The 25,510-nt window shown below is 38.5% G+C and overlaps 1 protein-coding gene and 1 long non-coding RNA gene across 2 annotated transcripts in view; one reads left to right on the forward strand and one right to left on the reverse strand.

Moving 5' to 3' along the window:
* Positions 1-25,115, reverse strand: part of LOC102086582 (urea transporter 2) — a 296,512-nt gene extending 271,397 nt beyond the window's left edge. Inside the window, exon 1 of the mRNA XM_021284879.2 lies at positions 24,998-25,115. The gene's annotated coding sequence lies outside the window, so the exon portion shown is untranslated. The remainder of the gene's footprint in view (positions 1-24,997) is intronic.
* On the forward strand, positions 4,865-8,862 carry LOC135577395 (uncharacterized). The gene is made up of 2 exons (XR_010469165.1): positions 4,865-5,120; positions 8,470-8,862. It is a non-coding gene; the product is annotated as an uncharacterized LOC135577395 (long non-coding RNA).
* Positions 25,116-25,510: the final 395 nt, after the last annotated feature.

Below are 25,510 nucleotides of genomic sequence, written 5' to 3' on the forward strand. Positions count from 1 at the left end.
AAAGCTGCCTGGACAACTACCTTGAGGAATACCTTGTGGCAAGGTGCCTCAAATGTGCATCTTAGTTTAACATGTAGGTTCCTATGGTGTGTTTGAAAGTGCTTTGGGACACGACTATAAGATTTAGCATGTATTATTGCTACCATTAGCATAGGTGAAGAGCGCTTATGTATAGAACAGGTATGTGTATATATGTGCCTATCTACCTGTAAAGCAGTATGACTGGCATAGTATATATTGCATGTAATAAAACTGAGTCTTGAACTCAGAAGATTTTCATTCAGTATTTGGGAGGAAATCTAGGCACTGCAATCCCTAACAATCACATGGGCGAGGCAGGTGTTGGGAGGACAGTCATGTTAATGATGATTTTGCAGGAATTTCCTTATATACATGTATATGAGTGTGTGTGCACATATACATCTGTGTGTGTGGCTGAAACCACAAGTATTCAAAGTGTTCTCTGAGGAAAGCAGTCTCAGACCTGTGGAATGTCTGTCATGGAAATGAGTTGACCGTGATGTGACCCATGACGTGCCACCACTGCAGAAGATAAGACTGTGATAAGAAGCAAGTGGTAAAAATGACATGGGTAAGAAAGGCAAAGGGTAGATATCTGAGGATACCAGCTCTATGTAAATCGATGGTTGGGCTAGGCAGGCTGGCAAATTAAGGATCACAATTGAACATCTTGAAGCTTTAAAGCTATGTGTTCTCAGTGCAATTCTCATCTCATCTGGATTTCCAGCCAGAAGAGCTCCTGATGGTGGGGTTACTCCTGATTTACTCCATAAGGAGAGTGCTTGCAGCCTCCTGCCTGTAAATGACACAGCTGTCAGCAAAGCCTTGCCCAGTGCTGTTTCCAGGTGAAGCTAGTGAGGATTTTATGCTAAAAAGAGCAGGAGCTGGGTTTTAAACCATTTCCTTGAAGAAAACAGGTAGGAAAAAATCTAGCCTATTTTGTTTTTAAAAGAAAACAAAATATGAAAATAAGATAATCAAGGTTTGTGTATCTGTATATGTGAGAGAGAAAGCTTCAGTGAGAGAGCTGTGCAAGGGGAGACCATTTGCTTAAATTGGATAGCATTACTAATACATAACGACTCTGCCAGCGAGGCACTGCACAGCTGGAATTAATCTGAGAGAATGTGTGTTGCTGCATAGACAAGCGCAGAAAACTTTCCCCATGTGAAGGCAGCGTGAAGCGCTGCCCTGTGGCTTGGAAGCACTTCATCAGGCCCTGACAGCACAGACATCTTCTTTAGACCGTCAGTTTGGGGAGGGGGAAATGCACTCCACCCTGCTCTAATGAACACCCAGGAGGGACTTTTTGTTTTCTCTCTCTCCTCTCCTTGATTTTTCTTTTTTTTTTCTTTTTTTTTCTTTTTTTTTTTTTAATTTATATATTTAGTTATTTATTCTTTAAATTACCAATCCAGATTTGTTCTCCTTTTGCCTCACCGCATCGGCTCTGAACCCAATTGAAAAAACTGCCACGGCTTATTTACACTGAACAGCTATTCAGGCCAAAAGCAGCTGCTCCATTTAGCTGAGCACCTCTGTGTTAGCCAGTTTCTCTGCTTGTTATAATAAGGTGCTTTCTTTTAAACGCATGCTGTGAGGAGGCAGCATTGAAATGTATGCAGCAGATGATGTTTCTCCCTGAAAGGGGGTTTTGAAAACTCAGTGGAGCCCAGGGTCATTATTAGTAAACGATTGCCCAGTTTATCCAGAAGTGCGGTACAACCACACCTGATTTTAAGCAGATTCATGCAAATGTGTGTTTCCTTGCCCCCAAGCCCCTCTTTTCTCCAGTCTGGACCTGTGAGGTTTCTGATTTGCATCAGTAAGTGATTTCAGCTTGCCAGTGTGACCTAGTCTCCTTTTGTCGTGTAGCAGAGCTACCTTCCTACACAAATGTGGCCATAAGGAATTAACGGAAATAAGAAAAAAGCTTTGAAAGGGAAATAATGTGTTTTTAGTGGAATATATGAGACAAAATAAACTTTTGCAGGAAAAAAATATAATATTGAGGGGAAAATCTTGTTCTGTTTCTGAGTGAAAGCAAAAATAGACACACACACACACATAGAGCTTTAGCTTGCAAACATTGATTTAATGTTCATTTCACCCCTAATTATCCTCCTAATAGCTATTGAAAGTCTCGCATAGTCACCAAATTGAAAATAAGTTCCTGTGCATGACTTCCACTTACTGCAGGAATTATAGCTTTATTGCCATTATTTACTTTCCCCAGCTATAATGTATGCCTGGCCTTGAATTACCCCACTGTAGGAGCCAGTGACTCCAGCAGGTTTTGTAAAATTGTCTTCTTGGTTTTCACTTCTCTCCAGCTCTTCTTCCCATCCTGACTCTTCAGATTCTTCCCCCAAATATTGCCCCTGCATTTAATGCTGCTCCTCCTCTAAGATTTCCACTTGGAGAGGCAATTTTTCCAATGTAGAATTTTCTTCCCTTTCTTCCCCTATTTTTAGCCCCCCCCCCAAAAAATCTCAACCTAATTTGGATGGCTGGCCAAAGTCTCAGGAGATTCCCTCAGGTAGTATATATCCAGCATATCTACCTCAATAAAAACATGCTCCCATTTATCTGGATCAGGACTGCACCAGGGTTGTCACAGATGGAAAAGGGCTGCTGGGCAAGACAAAGGTTGTCTGCAGGAGCCAGCAGAAGGTCACTGTCCTTGATGTCCACCATCTCAGCAAGCACTATATTGAGATAACTGAGCTGAACCATGTAACTGGTGTTTGGCCTAATGTATAATTTGTGTTTGATGAACATGTGCCTTCCAGAAACATGTCCATGCTAAGAGCTGATGGAGTCAGTGCTTCATTTGTTAGTTTGACTTTCTTGGTTGCAAACAAACTAACAAACAAAATACCCCAAACAAACACACAAAACCCAAACAGAAAATAAACAAGCAAATGGGATTTAAAAAAATCCACACCAGCTCTGGGCCTAATTCTAAATTCCTCTTTTAATTTATCTAGCATCAGCTTCTAGGTTTGTTAAACTTTTCTCTTTTTTTTTTTTTTTAGGAGTTTTGATATTTTCTTCCTCTGAAGGTACTCAGTTAACTCTCTATACTCTTTTTGACAAATTAAGCAGATTTCATTCCCAAAGTGTCTTACTAGAGGACATTTTTGCTAACTCCTAAATAACTGCGTGACTATCTTCTGCAGTTGCAGCTTTTCAAATTGCATTTTTCACTTTAAGACATCAGTGTCTGATCTGGATACCAGATTCCAGTTATGCTGTATAAATGCATAAATGAGGCAAAATCTATACTTCCTTTTCTACCAAAGAAACCTACACTTCCATGGGCCACTCATCTTTATCCTGGGAGCTATCTCATGTCCTGTTTTATGGCTTCTGTAAATCTCATTCAACACATGATTCATCCTGCCTCACAATTGGGCTGCAAAACAAGGTTTGCTACTCCTTCAGTAACAAGGGATAGACACTGATAAAAGTATATTCAGCATTTAATGGGTACTCGTTCTTTTCTCCACTGATTAAGAAGTAGTTTTCAGTAACTGGTTTTCCACTGGGTGTACCAATTACATGTCTATTGTATAAGTGGATTTCTCATTCTAGTCTAAGTGTGTTTCTGGGCTCACCACCCACTCAAGGTTCCTCATCTTGTTACTGAGCACAATATCAAACGATTGCTACCACAATGCTAAACAGGTTTCTAGCTCATTAGAACCTTAAGGAGAACAAGCTGCTTGAAGCTTTGCTTTGAAAGACCTTACATTTCACATAACAGAGTCACTACCAAGTATGCAATTAGTATGTGTGGGTTTTATTGCACTGTAGACATAGATGTAAAGGAGTCTCCTCACTAAGGCTGGTTACTGTAGGACAGGGAGACTACAGGACATGATATATACATGTCTAGATGTGTATACAGGGTCTAGGAGAGAACTGCTGCCTATGTCCCTTCATGTACTGCTTTTGAGTAATGGTTTTCTACTCATAAATGTCCAAAGAGTTTTAAAGGCCATGGGATGGAGAGTAATGATTAATAACAGTAATTCATAATGGCTGTGTTTGCATGTCATCAGTTATCCGAGGTCTCCAAATGATGTTTCAAAATTCAAAATGAAATATGGAGATTTAAAAGGACTTTAGCCAGAAGTTTCATCATGGATTTAAGGGCTTGTGGGATTTCACTGCTTAGAAACATGCTCAAAAGTTCCAGAGATTTTTTTCAGCAGTATGAATCACTAGTCATTTCTGGAAGTCACATACTGATCTCTTCTTGCCCATAAATAGCACAACATATCACCACACCTACTGATTCTCTTGGAAGACAAGACTGACTTTCAGACATGCCTGAAGACTTCTTTTTGTGCTTTTTCATGGATTTTGTGTTCCCTTGCAACAAGTAAAGGGAAAACTTAAAGTTTTCTTGAAAAACTTCTATTTATTTATACGCACATATGCAAAAGAGAGAAACAGTTGAGAGAACACTCCTGAAATGCAGCCATACATTAGGCGTACCATGGTTACCAACTGGAAGTTAATAGCAGTGCATGCAATAATTGAAATCAGAAAGTCAAGAAAAATAAATTGGTTTAGAACTGCAAGAGAAAAACTCACTTGCAGGTTTTACAGAGGTTGTATTACCTATTCTCTGTGTTCAAAGTCAACTGCTTTGAAGATACTTCACAGTAGGTAAACCCTTCCCTTGAGTCATTGTGGCAGAATGCAACCCCCCCCTCTCTCCCTCTCCCTCCTTCAGTATGGAAGGAGTGGGCACATCTCCCTCTTTCTCTGTTACTTGAGGCTAACAGCTTCTTTTATTTGGCCCCAGAGCACCCTGGCCAGCGTCATTAGGAGAAGGGAGTGCCGAGGCACACTGAGCCGCGCCCAGTGTGGGGGATGTTTGGAGGCTTCAGGGGCACCCACAGACAGTGTAGGGGTGCAGAGAAGCTCCCAGAATGCCTACAGTCAGATCTGATCAGCCAGTATAAAAACGGGACTCTCGTCGAGACTCCGCCCATTGTGTGGGTCTCTCAGAGCACGAGCAAGATGCTGCCGCCGAGAGCCCCCCTCCCCGGGATGGGGACTCCGCTTGCCTTGCTGCCACGTGTGTAAGTAAAACTTCTCGCAGGATTGCGAGTATATTTATACTTTTCGTGCACATATGCACGTATAACTTTCCGTGCTCCATATGAGCGCGTGTAAAATTAATCCTCGCACAATCGCGAGTGTATTTTCCTCCTGTGCACACTTGCACGCCTAACTTTCCGTGCCCAATACGAGCACGCACACTTTAAATTATTTCCTCGCACAATCGCGAGTGGCCGCCGAGAGCCCCTCGCACAATCGCGAGTTTATTTTCCTCCCGTGCTTCCACATAAGCACGTGTAGGATTCCGTGCACATTTGCACGTGTAAGTAAAATAACTCTCGCAGGATTGCGGGTGTATTATAAATTTACCCTCTCACAATCGCGAGTGTACGCTTCCCGTACTCACTACGAGTGCGTGTATCTCGTTAAAAGTAATCCTACACCGTGTTTAGGCAAGTGTGTATTCCTCCGGGACTCAGGGATGGCTCCGGCATTGTTTTGGGTGAAGCCACGTGCATGCACACTGTGGACTGCCTGTTGTATTAGTTGCTGCCTCAATAATTTTCCTCAACTGATATCTGAACCTGTATTTAAGTCACTTTTGGAGTGCTAAAACCCTGTTTCTCACCGGTTTAATAAAAGTTGGTTTTGGACCTTGTTGTCCCTTAAATTAACCTATGGGGTGCCTCCGTGACAGTTATACATTCATTTCTAGGGTAACATTACTGTGGGTACAACACTTTACCTGGATTTAACACAGATATATTTTAGAAAATTAGGTCTTGCGTCACCTGTGTACTGTGCTTTTTGTTTCTTGGGGAGAGAATTTAGTAACTCTAATGATGCTGTGCTTATACAAAGCACTGTATAGGTGCTTTGAGATAAACCACACAACCACCAGTTAGAAATCAAAGCTGTATTTTACAAACACACATCTGTTTGCAATGGTTTGTTTCCTTCTTCCTCCTTCCCCGACATCCCACTCACATCAGCTGGTTTATCCCCAAAGCACAGAAAGCTGGTTTTGTGGGAAACATATTGATTTGATTTCTTACCTGTGAATTCAAAGCTTATAATGAATCAGTCTGCAAGCAGGGCTCCCTGACAAACAACATCCTTGCCAAACACAAGATTCAGCCAGAAATCAAATTTTTAGGTGTTACTGTTTACTAAGAAAAAATAATCAGATAATTTTTTTTCTTTCACAAAAGATTCTATAAAGCCCCTGTTTGATTTCTACTTAATAAAAATAAGGTGGGGGGGTGGGGGGAGAGGGCAAAAATAATTCAAATCTTCTAATGCTTTTTGGGCTTACTGGCTTTGAATGGAATTGATTTCATATTATAGATTTCCATCTTTGCCCTTCACTTGATACAATACATCAGGAAACAAACACCAGGTAGTAATTTAACCATACTCTTAAACTCATTTTTAATAGCCAACTGGCCAAATAATATTTTGTCAGCTAGATTTAAAGAAGACTTTTATATAATTAAATGTGACCAGTTTTGTCCCAGCCACATGCAAGTGCCAAAATTCAACTTTCATCTTTTTAGTTACATAAAGGATTTCAGAGGAGGGTAATGACACTGATGCAGGGTCTGGAGAACATATCTTATGAGGAGAAGCTGAGGGTCCTGGGGGGTTCAGCTGGAGAACAGGAGCTGAGGGGAGGCCTTCTGATTTCTGAACTGCCTGAAAGGAGGTTGGAGCATGTAACATGTTGGTCTCTTCTTTCAAGTCGCAAATGATAAGACAAGAGGCAACAGCCTCAAGTAGCACCAGGGGAGGTTTAGATTGGATATTGGAAAATATTTCTTCCTGGAAAGGCTGTTGGGCATTGGAACACGCTGCCCAGGGCAGTGGTGGAATCGCCATCCCTGGAGGGGTTGAACAGATGCAGAGATGAGGTTCTCAGAGACATGGTTTAGAGCTAGATTTAGGTTATGGTTGGACTCAATGATCTTAAGGGTCTCTTCCAACCAAAATGATTCTGTGATTCTATGATTTTTAACATTGTTATTAGCATTTTCTTACCTTAAACTTCTTAGAGTCATTAAATGCACACTTCAAATCTGACACCACCGCTAAATAGTACTGAAGAATTATTCTCCCTATTTTTATCTGTAGGAAACAAAACCTCAAACAGGTTGAAGCCCAGATCCTCAAGATCATTTTGGTGGTTAAATCCCTTAGATTTCAAGGGAAATCTTAGAAGGTCTAGGACCTCGGTCTGGGTAATTTGCACGGTCATAAAGGAAACCTGTGGCTGGAAAGGAGCTGAACTCTAGCCACATTAGATCTGTAACCATGTCCTAACCTTAGGATGATCCTTTTCCTGCCCAATAAATCATCTTTTTCTCTAAGGACAAAAATCACAACGAAGTATGGAAGGCTTTGTTTTGTTTCATTCTGTTTTTGTTGTTGTTTGTTTGTTTGTTTGTGAGAAACAGTCATATCCATTTGATTTGGAAGTTCAGGAATAGGAAAAAAGCCAATATCTGCTAACAGCCAACTACTGCTAAGATTCTTTCAGGTCATGACTGAAGGCAAAAGAAAACATTGTTTTTCCAGGGCTAGGAGCTTGTTTCCAGACTCAGATCTGGTGCTCTTCAGTCAAAAGTATCATAAAAGTAATCTACAGCATTAACAAGCAACAGAAACAGTTTCATTTTTATTTATCTTACGTATTCCTAGTACCAATGTAACCACATATATTTTCTCATGGATGCCCTTTGGAAGACATCTAGAAGTCTTAGGAAAGTTGTGAAGCTGATGGATGTGAAGCCAACTTTTTTTTTTTTTTTTTGAGTATTAAGCCCAAGCAATTGTTACCAGAAATCAGCTGTTCAACTTCTCCAGCAGTGCGGGCTCTCTCCATCATGTCTCAAGGACTTCACATCCTTTAAGGACTACTTCTGCTATGGCTTCCATAAGCAACGCAAGAAATAAACACAGTTTAATGGCTAAACTAAGGGATGCTATACTACTATATATACTGGAGAGGTTCCTTCTCATACTGCTCATCTCTTTCTATTGCTTTTTAGTGGCAGAATCCCTCTTCATCTGTGCAATCCCACAAAATATTATGTATGTGCTTAACTTTCTGAACTCTGAGCAGTCCCACTGCTTTCAGCATAGCTACCCCTGGTGCAAAATTAAGTGTAGACATAAATCATTGGAGAACTGAGCCTAGAGTACAGCATGGTGAATAGTTTCTCTCCAGGAAAGCATTTCCTGAAGGCACTATTTCAGCATAAAGTTTTCACATATTTGTGTTATACTTAGGGAGTCAGTTGGGAAGCAGTGTTGAAGGACAACTGGAAATGCCCGAATTGCACATGACTAAATACAATATTTTACTTTCAGGGAGATAAACCCACAGAGGAATTTGGATGCCATCAACAATGTCTAAGAAAGAAGTGTCAAAGAAATTTGTACTTTTCCATCTCAGCCCAAATAAGCGGGCTAGTCATCTGGGAAGAGAGAGATTGGAGTTTAAATTTCCTCTTTGCTTGAAAGAATGTACTTGAATCTAAGTCTCCAGCACCTTCAGGAAATTATGTGTTAAACAATGGACTGTGCAACCTGGAAAGGTCACACAAGACCAGGTTTGTGAACCCAGTCCTCTGGTGATTTTAGTGTTCCCTTTCAACTGTTCAATATTTGTTAAAAGTGACCAATTAAAACAAACAAACAACAACAACAAAAAAAACCCACAACATATTTCCAGAATGATTAAATCAATATCATGACATTTTACTTCATCCCGTTTTGTTCTGTGTATGAAGCAAACAATGCAAAATTATTCCCAAAGATCAAGCTATCACAGCAGTGAGTCACAAACACGACTTTAAGATACTCCAAGTGTCTAAATATTAAATATTTATTATAGTTCTATAAAATTTTACATTAATTGCAATGCTTGCTTGTTTTACCAGTCCTCAAGGGACTGAGAGGATTCTGTATTTGCTTCCCCTTTCCAGAACATCAAACCTTTTTACATAATACCCCCATTAAAACATACATCTCCCATAGATGTCACTGAGTCATCGGTACCTGTGTAAGAACTCCAGCAGAGTCTCACTGACATCAGTCAGAAAAAGGATGGAAGGAAAAATACCAGATCCCAGAATATTTAAACATACTGCAGTTCACAAGACTGTCTTTAGTTAGGTCACTCATGTTGAATTTGAACTTCCTTTCTGCATTTGCATGTTGTCAATGCTTTCTTATCTGTCTCTATAGCATCGCGCATATTGCCGGCATGACACAAATAAATGAGCTAATGAATAAATAATAGCAATCAATAGAAACAAACATAGAATTGACTGTCCTCCTCCTTATTGTTCTCACTGAATGAGATGTCAAAAGTAATCAAGCAGTATGAATTATAAAATATAAGTTCAACATTAGAAAGTCTTTGTTTCAATATTTTAAGAAACCTGAAGTGTGAGTAAGGTGATGTGCTGGCTATAAAACATTTAAACAGTCTTGTTTTGCTTTCAGCACATGCCTACTTCTGCTTGCAATTAAGTCAACAAGAAGCCTCCTGGTGCAGAATGGCTTCCAAAATCTTCCAAAATGGTTCCTACAAAAATTAAGCGTTTGTAATTATTTTAAAAATCTGCTTCTTTTTTTGTTTGACCTGAAAAAATTCTTCTCTGTCAGGGGATGGTGTGTCAAAGAAAATCAGTTTAACCTAGTTTGCCAAGGACCTGAAAACTTAAGAGACACATAATTGTTGGCAGAGGCTTTCTGCATGCAGTTAAATAGTTGAATTCTCTTACAGAAGTAGTTATTATTGAAATAAGAGTAAAACAATTGTTTTTAGCAGATACATTATTTCTTCTTGAGGTGTCTTTAAGTATACCCACACCTCTTGAATTTTTATATCACCTCTTTCTTTTGTCCCTTTCATATATACATATACAGAGAAGTCTTATTTCCATTGTTATGCTTACCACAAACCAGATTTAATTCAGTGATACTGGTACTCCTCACAGTCTCTTTGTGTTCTTCCTATCTCTAACAACCTGACTGGTCATATATTTAAACGCAAGGAGAAACCCCATTGAGAACCACAATAGCTGTGGAAGAATTTTACAGCATCTAGCACAAAAGGACTATGATGTCTGGCCTTAGTATAATAAAGACACATCAAAAAAAAAAAAAGAAAAAAACAACACCACCACCAGCAACAACAAAAAAACCACACCACACCAAAAAAAACCACCCAAGCACAATAGCACTGCGTGAGTAATAACAAAAATCACCGGTAAATTGGAAGGTACCTTGCAACTCTGCTTCCCCACTCAATGCCAAACTCTGTTTTATTAGACAAAGAAGACTCCAGTAGACAAAATCCAAAAGATTACAACAGGCCATGTTGCACCATGTGTAGTTGTTTTGTAACGCCATATGATAATTTGCAGTATGTGTGTATTGAGATAATACCACGGGGTATTTTTCTCTAGTAGAATGCACATCTATTGTTAAGTAACTGATGACAAAGGCTGGCACGTTATTAAAGGCTGGATTGAGTTCAGAATTTAATATTCCACTCACATTTCAAGCAATTTTCAATGTCCACAACTGTCATCTAACATTGTTTCCAAGTTGCAATTCAGTGGGAGAAAAATAGCTATCCATGCAGAGCTTCATAGTTACACTTCTGTTATGTTATTTATCTTAAGTGTGAAGACAGGAATGAACCAGCTTCCAGCCTCATAATTCAGAACACCGGATAATAGAAAATCGAGGGAGAACAGGACAGCACCTTTGTGTGGATGTAGGTTGATGGAGCATCATGTGAAACTCCTTTTGCCAGAATTACTCTCCCTGGTTCATTCCAACTGTTCTTATCATGATGTAAATCAGGAGGAACTTCATTAAGTGATTTGACTCACGTTGGCCCAAACAGCTGTAAAACACATCTGGATGAGGCACAGTATCACTGCATGGGGCTGTTGTGTGAAGTTCTTCTGTGACTAAAATGGTAGGACACACTAACCCTTTAGACCTGAATCTGTCCGACACTATTTTTTTTAAAGCATTCCCTGATTTGCCCTTCAGTATTTTGGGGTTTGGCCCACTCACCCCTCACCAGGACTCATCACACACTATTTCATGGAGCTTCTAAGCATTTCCTGTGGAGCAAAAGAAAAAAAAAACCCAGACTTTCTGAAGTCTACTTTGCTTTGGGGCATCTAATCTTGGAAGTTATATGTGCTGTTAAAAATCAGCTTTCAAATCATGAAACTAGGCCTTTAGGGATACTTTATTTCTTTCTTTTTTTTCCCTGTTCATAAGAATTTTCAGAGCTGCAGAGCCTCAAGCCAAAAGAAATAGTTGTACAGGCAAGTTTTCTACACTGGATCTGAGAGAACAAGGGGCATGCCTGGGTGTTTGCTAGGGGCTATCTCGCCCTCCCACATTCACATGCCTCCCACAACGCTCCACGTAGCTGATACAAAAATGAGTACATGAACTCCTGGGTGAACTTTTAAATTGGCCCTACTTCTTCCTCTCACCTTGGCCATTTCAGACACACTCTTCTTGTTTGAGAATGGCTTTCCAGCTATTTTAGGCCCTTCTAAAATAAAATTACAGAAATGTATGAAAATGAGTCAGCTGGAAAGGTGCAAAACCTCCCCAGTAACAACAGTTTTCAGAATCTGATGGTCCCAGAACACTAATTATCACTGCTTCCATACTAGGATTATGCTTTTCATCTAACTTGGATTTAGCAGTGGCCTTTTTCATAAATTATCAATATTCATGGGAATAATGTGGTCACCAGTCATTGCTGTTCCCGAAGAGCATTCTTCTCACTAACACAAACATTCCCATTACTAAACAGTGGCTTTACTGTACGTAGTCCAACAGAAAAGTTTGGTACCTTTCTGATGACTATTTAGAAAATACAGTTCTTAGTCCCAAATTGACAGGTCACTACTTTATCTTGTTATACGGTTATATTTGACAGAGATACGGCTTTGCCTCTACTTGTGTTAGAAGACACTGTTTCGTGTCTCAGAAGACACCACACATACACAGAATATTTCCTACACTTTAGGGCCAAAAGGGATCACTATTCTACTCCAGTCTGACCTCCTGCATTTAAAAAAAAAGCAAAAAAAAAACACACACACAAAAAAACCACTTTGAATTTTGCATTGTAAGCCCTGAAGTGGTAAAATTAAATTGGAGATGAATGAATGCCGTTGTCAGATTTGGTATTAAAAATGGCTTTTCAAGGATGTATGCATGAGGAGAAATGCTTAAATTAAAAGTTTTTCACACCAAACAAGCTGCTGGATAGAAGTCTTCTACTTTGGCACTGTTACTTTTATTTATTGTATATTATAGCACTTCTCCCACTTGTGCCTTTGTAACATAAGACAGATTCACTTTTCCTCTTGCTTTCTGACTTTGAGAAATTACAAACAAAGGCACTGACCACGCCAAGGTTCACACCTGTGGTGGATCTCACACATTGCAAGTTTTTCCTCTGAAAACCATGCCTGTACACAGACTGGTGAAGATGCAGATGATGCTGTAGATATGTGCCTGTGGCCACACAAGTACAGTGCCGTGGTTGGTAGGAGGGATTCATCAATGGATCATGTTTGTGTGTAGTATTTTTACAGTCATAAAACTCATAAATTATTCATTTTCCTAAAAGTTTAACCAGGGAAATCCCCTGGTTAGCAGAGATCGTGCCTCCACTGAACACTGGAAGGCAAGTACACATGCTGGGGTGTGAGATATCACTTCATGTTTCCCCACCCTGGTGTCCCACATGGACAGGAGATAAATTTTATTTTGTATTAAGAGGAGCCCTGGCACAATGCAGACACGTTTCTTGCCCCAAAATCACCAGCTAGCAGCAGAACAATAGGGAAAATGCATTTCTCCACTTCCCTGAGTCATGTCGTCTGCATGCTGGTCTGTCCAAGTGAACAGAAGCACAAATACGCGGTTTTCTCCTGTGTACCGATCATTATGTTTAACTTACCTACACACAAAGTTTTTCAAACACACTTAGAGGGTATTAACTTGTAGTTCCTTACAAATCTCCAGTCAGATTGCCAAGCAATTATACACATACTTTCTGTTTTCAGAAACTCAGACAGACACTCCAAGGGCTAAATCAAACTAAGGTGCAGAAATTTGTTCTACCGCAACTAATTATCCAACGAAAACTCTCAGTTCAGGATTATAGCTGAAAATAGAGTGCTTGAGAAGCCAACCTAGTATTTCAGTGTATTTGTAATATAAACCTTCACTATAGCCAATGTTGTTACATGGCTTTATAATATATAGCATGAAGTTTTGGTCTTTAATTACTCCTTTAATCTTTGCTGGGCTTGTTCTTGCAAACATGTTACACTCCTGCCTTTTACAGGATAAAGAGTTTCCAGGAATGCATCAGATTGCCACAGGGGTCAGAGAATGCAGTTATTGAACACCACTCTATTTCAGCCTAAATCCTGATTGATCTGTTTTTGCTTATGGAAGTGTAATTAATATAGCTAATTAACAAATGACCACCCAAATTTTTTTTTTTTTTTTTTTTTTCTGAGTAAGAGAATTTACACAAGACTTCATTTGTTTCATGTGTTTCTTTTTCCACCTGAAAGGGTCAGCTGTTTGTAGAGATGTTACGTTAATACAAATATTATGTTAAATATTGTTAAATGTATGTTAATATACAGATTATTTAAATCTGAAAAATGATGTTGTTCATTTGTGTTGACTTGGACAGCTGCAAGGACTGCAGCATTTTTCTTTTTTGTAACACTTTCAGGTCACATCCAGGCATCAATTTGTCACTTTGACTCCTGTTACAAACTCACAGGAGGTCCTCAAAGACATGGTATTTTCTCTGCTGTTTTGCACTGTGACAGGGAGACACTGGAGATATTTATTTCACAATGACATGCTATGCTCCCAACTCCTGGAAACACTGTGGAGGAACAGCCCTACTGTTTTCTGGATACACTTGAAATGTGTCTCGAGATGCTGGGTAATGGGAGGAGGACCCCTCATTGCAAGTATAGATCTCTCCTGAAAAAGATATCCCCAAATCATCCTTAGTAGAAGACAAACATCAAATTTAAAAGGTATGATTACTACTGTACATTTTTGACTGTTGATTGAGAAACAGGTGTCCCAGGGGACAACTGTGTAAATCTTTGCTCCCTCCACCTTGGCTTCCATTCTCAAGCAAAGTCTGTATTATTTGTTTTGTGGAAGAGGACCCTGATCTTGACATACAGCCCTTTACAGACTTAAACTTCCATTGGGATTCAAATTCAAAACTCTCCTCACTCAAGAGGATTTCTCAGGACTTCAGAAATGCAAATTATTTTTCAGCACAGCAAATTAGAGTTATCTCCTTGCTCACAACATAGTTGTTGGAAATTCGTTCACCCGTTGGAAGGAAAAAAGGTTTATCCTGCCAGACAGCGATTCAATCATTCACATAAAACTTTTGTTTTCCCAAAATCTTTATTTTATATACACTGATGGCTGACCTGTATGCAAGTGAGACTTCATGAATGTGGTTAGTTCTTAATTCTTGGACAATATTCTTGGACACAGCTGTAGTTGGATAAGGATTTGACAGCTTTCTGGAGTGCTGACACTTCACCCTGTTTTGACCAACATCTGCCTCTTGTAAAGTTGTTGTGCAACACTGGAGAGTTACTGATTGGTCACCAAAGGCATATGGACCACATCTGTTCCCAATGTTAAATTGGATTAAGATTTTAAATGGTGCATGGTCACTACATTGATTTTCTGGAACATGCTAAATTTCATAGAAGGAGTATAAAAAATGAAGAGTTGTGAGGAAGTAATAAGATATTGTTACTGAGAGGTAGCATATGGTAAAGAAAAGAAAGTTAGGACTGAGGAGAACATTAGTGACATTGCTCCACAAGAAGCTGTAGACTGTATCTGAAGGACTTTTGACTATGACTAGGAGAATAAGAAGAAAAGAAAAAAGAGAAAGTGTGTCTGGGGAAAAAAAAAAAAAAAAACAACCAGAAATGTAAGTCACAGAAAGATACGTGACAAAAATGTATGTTAGTAGTTGATAGTTGAATTGATGGGCTTAGCAGCAGTGAAGGCAAAAACTTGTTAAACCATAAGGATCAGGAGACCAGACTTAGTAAAGCAATGATTCTGTAGTGGTACTCATTGGACTACACAAAGCCACGAGAGTCCTGGAAGCGTGTGGCAAATGGTGTGTGCAACTGCACTAAACAGTAAAAAACATTAAGTTTACTTTGTACAGTTGCACAAATTGCCTGTGATCAGCTTATTCAAATTACTGGGGGTGGCTGAGCTCATGAATGATTTGTATGTTTGTTTAAGTGGGTTTTTACTTCCAAGGAGAGTCTTCTCCATGAAGCTATCGGAATTGTTGTTATTGATACTTTGTGTAGATACTTTTATTCTCAGAAATTGTTCGCAAGCAAGTATTGATTTCTGAAAATTGATTTTATTCATAAACATTCACTAAGCAGCTTTGAAAAACAGTTTCTGGGCTATGAGGTATTCATGAATGGCACCTACCCACCACAAAACATACATTATGCATCATGTTTTACTTCAGTCATATGGTATCACTCCTGTCCCCAGACTGGTGAGTTAAAATGTAACTAGTGACTGGATGACTAAAGTATAATGGCAAATCTTGAATCATGAATGACATATAAATATTCAGAAAAGCTTCATTTAGGGAATACGAAAGACCTGAAAACCGATTTAGAAGCAGACTGCGGTCATTCATATACTCGTGAATAACCTCATGAGACCTCAGAGGAGCACAGAAGTAAATCCACATAATTATTTGTACCTAACCTCATTTTGTTTTTCCAAGGGCTCTAATCTAACCCAGAGGGAGAGAAGAATTTACATGAAAGAGTCATTACAAAAAATGTATAAACAGCCTTTGAAACGGAGATGAACACAGAGATCTCTTTCCTTTCTAAAGCAAGCCTCTGCCATGCTAGATTTGAGAGCTCTACAGTCAATTGATAGCAGACTCAAAAAAACTTGGATTATTTTCTCAACTGCTTCAGTGTTGCTACAAAAAAATAAAAGAAAAAAAAAAAAAGAAAAGAGAAAAAGAAGAGGTAAATGTACTGTAGGATAACCTGGAGTCTGTTGAGCTCCCTGTAGGAGCCATGAGGTCTATTTTTAATCAGTTCAGGTAAAAGTGAACTCAAACCTAGGCTTCACATGGAGTCATGTGCTCCAACAACTAGGACTGCTAGCTTAATTTATAAAGGATGTGCAATACCCACAGCTTTTCCTCCTTTACTTATCTTTTAAAGACTAGCTACAAAAACAAAGGACTCAGGTATAAGAAAGTATTACTGTACTTTAGAACACCTGCAGAAAGAAAAAATTAGATGCAGAGAAGATTTTTTTTCCTATAAAATGTCATTGATGGAGTTCAGGCTTATCCAATATTAGCTGACAGTTGGGATAACATTTTTAGAGTTGAAATTTTGAATCTGTTCTGAGGAAAGGTACAACTCGGTACAATTGAGCATGTTCTATCAAAACAAATTGATAGAGTCGGCATTCAGCAGACTGCAAATTATGCCTCTATCTAGATGCCTGTGAGAAATGGTGGTACACAGAAGCAGATCTTTAAAAGTCCTACCAAGGGGAAGCAATTAAGATCCATAATATGCAGTCATATGTTGTGTCATTTCCACAACCTTTCTTTGTCTCCTCAGAGGCAATTAAGGGTTAAATGTTAACTTTCTTATCAAATTGTGAAATATTAAAAAAACTCACTCATGACAGCACTGTTGGGGCCAAACTTCCCAAGGGTTGTGATGATAAGATTATTATACAGATATCTAGAAAAGAAATATTCTAAAGCAATGAGATTAAACATGGTGAGATCATCCATTGATGAATTTATTCCATGACCAAGAACAATGTAATGGGATTAATGACGAGGGTTTTTGATCATAATAAGATGTGGGCTCATGCCTGAGAGAAAGTTCAGTGACAGCAACAACTGCGGCGAGTCCCATGTGTAAAGACAACATAATAATGCTTAATTGGCTAAATGTCTTGTTGTGAAGAGAAGCCTTTGCTATCATTTTATGTGAAAGCTCTGCAGAATTTAATAGACAACTGTAATCTTGCTTTCATTATTATTTCTAGTTTCTGACTGGTCCATCTAAATGCAATGGAAACAATGGATCCATGGCAAGCCTTTTATATACCTAAAGCATCCTCGGAAGTAATCTTATTTGCTACTGGATATAATATGTAGCACATTAAACAGGCAGATCTGTGCTATGTGCTCCCTTTGGCCATAGGGATGGTCTTTCCCACGGGAGTTTCGTATCAACATGTCGTGGGCTTTTTCTTCTCACTTTGTGAGCTTGGTTTGGAAACCGTAATGCTTAGGTCTTATGAAGACTTTGAGCAGTCTCCTTTGCCCTGGCTTGGTGAGTCTAAGACACACTTGGTCACTTGGGGACGTTTCCAGGAGAAAATCATTGGGGAACACCTAAAGGCAGTGTATTACAGAAAGGTCTGTTGTGATCAAGGCTAACCTGGTCTAAGGGTGAAATTCATCTCACCTAGATGTGAGATGGTCACCCTAGGTCCTCTTTGGGAGTGAAGAGAAAAAGATTATTCTGTACAAATTAATTTCACCAGACATCACAAGATTAATTTTGGATTATGTGAATCATCTTTAAAAAAATCCCCTTTTCTCACAACAAACAGAAAACAGAGAGACTAATTCAAGAAGCCAATTATATGTATTCAGGTGATAATGAAGGACTGCTCCTTATCACGACTCTGGCTCTTTTTCCCCAATATGCTAGTTCAGTTTAATCAATATGATTGATATTGTTAGTGAAACTAAGAGTCCTGTTCAAAAAAATAAAATACTTTAGATTTCTTATTGCAAAATCTTTTTTGATCTCTATGTGAAATGAGACATTCTCATAAAAGGTCCTTATTTGATAAAAAAGACATTCCTTTTGCTTCAGAAAAAGAACAATTGAGCAAATTGTATTAACTTACTGAACTCTAAAACAGTCTTAGAAATGTTGGCCAGCATAACTCAGAGGGATCATGTAATGTAGTTCTCCTGTGTTATATATGGCGAAACTCAGACATCAAAAGATTACACGGTAAGCACTGTGAAATAATTGGTAATAATTATTAAAAAGTTCTATGGGGACTCATCAGTTAGAAGGTCATCAATGTAAAAAATAAAACTAAGTGTTCTCCAAAAACAGGATGAAAGACTCCTAAAATGCACAGTTTAAATTGAATTAATTGAACAAAAAGGTACAGTTACAAGTAGCAGTCAGAGAGTTGGTACACAGACAGTAAACAGAAAAAAAAGACTTGGCAAGTATGTGCTTTGAAGTTTTCCACATAACTACGCTTTCATAAAGAGGCCACGCACAGACTCTATTGAACCCAAATGGCTTGTCTGAAACAACTTACACACAGAGAGCTTTCAGGGACTTTCAGGGAGTATGTTTGACTGTTTTCACAATTTTATTTACGTTTATGTTCCTTACATGTTCTTAAAACTCCACATCTTTTTAATTGGTTTTGCTTGATTTAGACCAAACGCAGTTCTTCAAATAATTAACATTTTTTTACAGTCCAAAAATCCTGTATAGGTAGTTGTTTGCAGCTGAATATGAGCCTAATCATATCTAAAATAATCTTAATAATCCTAAAGTATTTGCCAACTCTATCATCCATTAACTTTTTATAGTATGCAAACATTTCATGTTATACTGAAAACATGTACAGAGGGACTAACTAGTCATGGGGGCAAGGGAGTTATCCTTAATTTGTAATTTCCTGTTATTGTAAATTATACCTGCTCTGCACCTTTATGGCCTCCTTCCATCTTGAAATGTTACTATGTTACTTTTCTATTTAACTTATGCACCCTGAATGTTGTAAAAACTACCTTAAAAGTCAATAAAAATGCAATAACGTGCCAATCAAAAGCAGTGAAGCAATCTTTATTGAGTAAACAATTGGACAGCTACAGCTAAAATCCAATTGTACCATTGATTAAAGGTAAGAATAAGAAAAGTGTAAGTTTTTTTCCAGTTTTAGTTACTACCAGTTTCTTAATTTACAGAGAAGTTACTTTGATCCTACCTGGAGTCGTGGAAAGATGTCACCAGTACAAACAGTGATACTGTCTTGTGTTGCTTCAATTAATATGGATTATCCATTATACTCCTAAATGCATGGTCACTCAGCAAATGTTGCCACATTATGAATCCACTTCTGTTTATGTGAATATTTAAGCAAGAACTTCCTTTTTCAACCAAGAACAAGAAAACAGTTGTAGTAAAGGTCTGTCCAGCTCAGTATCCCATACTTGACAGTGCCCTATGGCAAAGCCCCAGGGAAGACTATAATAACAGGGGAAGTATAACGTCATTCTTCTCTGGTATGATCTGAGTGATGTGACCAAGGGACTTATTTATCCAGTGCTACATATCTTTGTTTTAACAGTCTTTGATAGATTTTTCTCATTTGTTTTTTCTTAATCACTTCTCGAACCCAGCCTAGATTACAAATCAGCTTTCAAGCAAAAAACTTGGAGTGGGGGGGTTGTGCTGATTTCATCCTCTGTTGTAACTTCATACTCGATGAAAAAATTTCTCACAGGGCCACCAGAATGGATAAAAAATTGAGCAGAGAGGAAACCATCAACTTGTTTATGGGAACATGGATATCTCAGAAAAGAGATTGGGTGATTTTAAGGTTGCTGTGGGTATTTTTTTTGGCTCTGTTCATTTTGGTACACACCTGGGGGTAAAATACCTTCTTTGAGAATCTGGACTTCATTTTAGTAAATATGGCAATTTGATTCTAAGCTAGTTTTACTCACAGCACATAAATAAGCAATCGCAAACTATGTAATCATAAATAAAAGCCTTATTGAGCTCAGGCAAAGAAAAGCAATCGATAGAGGACACATCCTCAGTGAAAGCAACAGCTAGTGCTCTGTGGTTCCTGGTGGATACTCTATCATTGTATTTTAAATCCACAAGGAATTCTCTGTGTCATCAGCAATGACCACTTTTTTGCTGGTGAATTAGGAAGTGAGCAGGGCTAAAGGTACATTTGAATTTCACAGACTCATTCATTTGGCCTATCTTCCACTGCAGAAGATCACCTGGTTATCTTATTGGCTTGGATGGGTGCAGAAAAACAGGCTCTTCCTTGACTTTTAACTTACACATCATAACAGAGAATGGTGAAGCAGCTTAAGGTTGATTATTATCAAAAAACACAGGACTGAACTGATCAGCTGTCACACATTTTATGTCTATTTGTCTGGTTGTTTCAGTCAAAAACCCAAACGTAACGCAAAACTTTCACCATTTTTCCAGAAATGTTACACTTCCTAACCTTTCCTAAGACGAATAAAGCCTCTTTTTAAAGACCAAAATTCTCTATTTTAAAGCAACTCTATTCATTTTTTATTAAACAAGCATTTTGAAAATAAATGGTTCCAACTTGAAATGAATAATTTTATTTATGAAGAAAGTTATTTTATTCAACTTGGAAAACCATACACCTCCTCCGGTATTTTTTATATCATGGAGTATTTTTCATGAATCACAAGTTTTAGCAAACTGAAAACTATCTATATTAATTTTTCATTTTTATTATTAATCCCATGAAAAATACTATGCTGGCCACAATCAAATGCGTTAAATCAGACCTATTTAGTCTAAAAAGTGATCAAATTTCATTTAAACAATGCAATTTCTTGTGAAAATATTAACGGGGTGAAGAACAACAATTTTAAATCATTCATTTCTCTCTTGCTTAATGAATTATTGATTTGTGCTTTCCTTTGAATTATAGTGCTCTGATGTGATAAATATTGATTTGAACCTTTATACAAATATTGTGTATCATCAGCAGGTTACAGCAACAGAACAATGGATACCAAGACAGACTTGAAGGGATGAAATAATAAAAAACCCAAAATATTGTGAGGTGCCACAACTGTGTGCAGGTACATGTGATGGATGCATATGTAAAACAGCAAGTAGAAATGAAAGCAGTACATCCAGGGGGATGATAACAATGCAGAATTACAGAAAGTTTACATTTGGGTTAACACAGAGGAGAGGACCTTGGAAATGAAAAATAATTACTTTCTACTAGGAGTAATTTTTCTAACTTGACATTTCTTGCAACCATAAGTGCTTCACTGTCGCAGGTTTAAAGGGAGAGCTCTCCTACACCCTGATCATGTTCAGGAGCTTCAACTCCATGCACAGCTATTCATGCTGATGGGAACTACACAGTTGAAAGACAAAAGAAAAGTGCTGAGAGCAGTAAACACATAGATAATCCTGTCCGCCAAACAATTTTGCATTCCCTTTATGCACCATTTATTTCAGACAAAAAAGCTGCTGAGAGGTTTACATCAAAGTGATTTCCACAGCTCAGCTGCTAGAGGGTAGGAAGATGAATGAAGCGACACTGTCCCGGGGATCTGTGTACACCCCTCTCCTGCCCTGCCTGGGGAGTGGGATATCCTACATGCTCTCTCTCAGACAAGTTCATCTCTAGTATCACCTGGGTGATGTTTGGTATCCCAGATGAAGGGGAAAAGCCTGTGGTCACTGAGAAATGAAAGAACAGTTGTCTTTCTTTCTTCCCTTGGACAGCAGCAGGATGACAGCTCTGGTTGTCCTTGCTTGGGTTGTTGTCCAAAATGTGTAGGCTGGGAAGGTGTTCTACCAACCTTCTCCTGAACCCTCTGCAAGGAGGAGAACACTGCTTTCGTGCCCATGGGGGAAAAAACACGGGGCCAAAATAACAAATTATTTCATAACACAAACCCAAACATCCATATCCAGTTTCAGAACACCCATGCTTGTTATGCCAAACTCCTCAAAGGAGTATGGTTGCTCTGGGACAGCAAGCACACATGCTCTCTTAGACAATCAAGGTGAAGTAGACTTGAAACCGATGACCCATAACTATTATCCACCAGGGCTACATTGAGATTTTGCCTAGATGGCTGCAAAAGGTGAGGAATAAATATCACCATTCAGGGACTAAATGGATCCAAACACGCAAGCTTAGGCCAACAGATGCAAAGCAGGGCTGGGAAGATGTAGGACCTGGGCTCCTTTTCTCTTTAATGTCCCAACTCGCACAGCCAATGCAGTTGAGAGAGTGTTGCCTTTTATCCTGGTGTAGGCTAATATTAGAGCAGGAAAAAAATACAGTTTTCCTGTGAGCATCACCACACAAGCAATGTTGGCCAGCTTGCTACAAATCCCTGGCTCAAGTAGGTACCTGTAGGTAGAACCTAACATAAAGCTGATCAGGCTATTTCTTTCCATAGACATGCTTCTGTGCATGTCCCCACTCTTTTAAAGTGTCTCTCTAGAATCAATAGACTCAATAGAATAAGGACCCCTGAAAATTTTGCATGAGACTGTTTCCCAGGAGTAGGTGGTTAATTCAGAGTTGAAGCTTTACCTTCTTCTAGTCTCAGAATCAGGTATCATATTTCTATCACTCAATAAAAAGTGAGTTCTGTGTTCCCAGGAAATATTCCAAGTGTTAATTTAGAGAATGAATCACTCTTTTGTGGCTATCAGGAAAAAACCCCAAACAGTCTATTTAAAACCTGTTTGCAAGTATAAAGAGGCTAAAGAAGGTGTAATTCATGTAATTCTTTTTCTTTTTTTTTTTTCCTTTCTACATATTTAACAGTGCTTTGGAACATGATGCATAACGTACACAACTCTTACTGTCCGGAGGTAGATCAACATCCTGCACCAAAGACCTTACATACGGAGTGGGAAAATGAAACTTGAGGCTCGAGTTTGCAAATAGCCAACAAAAAAATAGATCACAGGGTTGAAAACTTGTAATCATTATGACATTTGCATTATGACAAATTAAAAACTGGTATTCTAGTTTATGAACAGTACTATAAAGCTTGTATTCTACACTGTGTATTGCAAGCTCATTTAAAATGTACTCTTCCACGACATGATGAGAACACAAATTATAATTACAAAAGTAACCCAAGCAGAAAATTAGTCTGGAAGACTAGTCTGAGTGTGCTCCTGCAGACAAAGCCATTCTGTGTCTTAACTTTACTGTCTCGGTATAGTGAGAGATTGATGTAGAAGATAAAGACAAGGACAGATATGGCTTCCGGGGGGGTAGGGGCAGATTAAAACAAAAATCTTTGCAAGTATGATCTGTACTGTTTGAGTCTTGCAAACATGCACTAAGAGAAACCTTACTAGATCCTGCCTTTGCAGAGCTACTCACAGTACAGGCTGTTACAGCTGCCACGTCTGGTCTGTACCTGGATTTTTTATTCGCATAATGGATTCACAGGTAAAAATCGATATTTATGAGCACAGATAAGGTGTGCCGACCCCACTCTGAACCCAGACCCTGCTTACACAAGTAAATGCACCCAACAGTTATAACTAACAAAAAGTTTTAAAGCTACAAAGTCCGTAACTTGAGGAAAAACCATGATTCAAAATTTCATTCTAGAACAAATTTTAGGCCAAAAAAGGAAAAGGTCAAAAAGAACTTGCAACCACTAAATGATAAACTAAATAAATGATCTTGACAAACTTCTAAACAAGAAAGACACATATTTGATGTTTTCTCTTCTGGAAATGTTGCATGGAGTTTAAAAGAAAAGCAAAATAGTTCTGTACAAATCTCTTTATCGAGAGAGACTAGAACAGTCCACTGATTGCAGTTATATCTATGTTTTGATATCTCTTCTTGTGGAAGGACGACCTGTACTAGACAGAGGCTGTACTAGACAGTCGTTACCTTACACTCAAAGAAAATATAATAATTTTCTCTTTAAAAAAAAAAAAAAAATATATATATATATATATATATTATTTTTTTTCCTGTAAGGGTTGGTTTTCTAGAGGCACTACTCCATTGTAAGGACACCCATGACTTTCCAGTACCTTACAGGATCTGGCAGATTTATCCTTCTTTAGAAAAAGGAAACAAAAAAACTACTGAGGCAAGGAGCTATATCAACAATTGCCACCAAAAAAAAAAAAAAAAAAAGTGCTCTGCTATAAGGGATGAGATTTTGGCAAAAACTGCATTGTTTGGTGGGTCTGAAGCTAGGTGCCTACCTAATGTACAGGATTGTAAAGAGTGGGAATGAAATTGTGAGCAGTCTTGTTTTCTCCAGGGGTGGTCAGCATCCATACCAGTTGGTGCATGCAGCACCAGTTGATACTTTAGGAAAAGAGGAGTTTGTGAGATAAGTGTGTATTAATAAAAATATCACCAGGGTGCAGAGGAACAAACAACAGCACCTGTGCTGTACACTGACTCTGGCTCTTCCCAGTTACCATCAATGAACTGGGGAATTTATCACAATTCTGCAGGTGTTACCCAAAATATGTACCCCAAGTACATCTTTGATCTCAAGTGTAACTGCACAATTCAGAAAACCGGTGCAGCTCAGTATCAGCTTTTCCCTGGCCATGTACTGTTGTCCTGAACACTTTCTTTACCCTAGATATTTTCAATACCTATTTTTAGTTCCTTTTTTTTGGCTGAGCTAAATGAAACTTGAAGAACAGAGGCTGTAAACAAGAGCAGAAACATTGCTGGTTTCTCTGGGACAAATGTTACTTGACGCTTAGGGAGAACATATAATGACATCAAAAGACATTAAACCAAACAGAGTCTTAGACCCAAATCCATCACATCTTGACTTCACAAGAAGTCAAATGATTCACAGCAGCTCTGACTGATCACTTGGGGTCTGTCATGTTTATCTAATCTTTGTGTTTTATTTTTGTCTCCTACTCACAGGTTAGTTGGAGAATCTCACTTCAATGATGAAATTATGGGGAGATTCAGCTGGTGGTTGGTGACAGGGATAAGAAATCCAAACCAGAAAAAAGCTCCAGGAAGAATTGCTTGGACCTAAATGAAAAATAGTATTGATTAGAGATAGTTACTCATCTCATTTTAAGGCTGAGGTTCATTAAATTTGTTGATTTTACAATAGTTCATATGCAAATTAAAAAAAAATAATAAAAAAATGTACTGCATCCTGTGTGTCCAAAAGCTTAGGAAAAAGGAATGATAATTTCACATGAAATGCTTGGTCTGAGGCAGGATCAATACGTGACCTCAGTGTGTATTTAAACCCATCCCTGGTCAGAACCTTCCCTGGGAGCAATGTTTAGTACAGTCTTCAATACCATACTTTGGTTCATTTAGACGTGGTTTAAAACCTCGTCTGGAGTAAGCAAGTGTTTATGAATTGTTGTTCATGGTACACGGATTTCCTGAATCTCAGTGCAGAAGAAACAAAAAT

The sequence above is a fragment of the Columba livia genome, chromosome Z (genome assembly GCF_036013475.1).
Source record: "Columba livia isolate bColLiv1 breed racing homer chromosome Z, bColLiv1.pat.W.v2, whole genome shotgun sequence".
NCBI lineage: Eukaryota > Metazoa > Chordata > Aves > Columbiformes > Columbidae > Columba > Columba livia.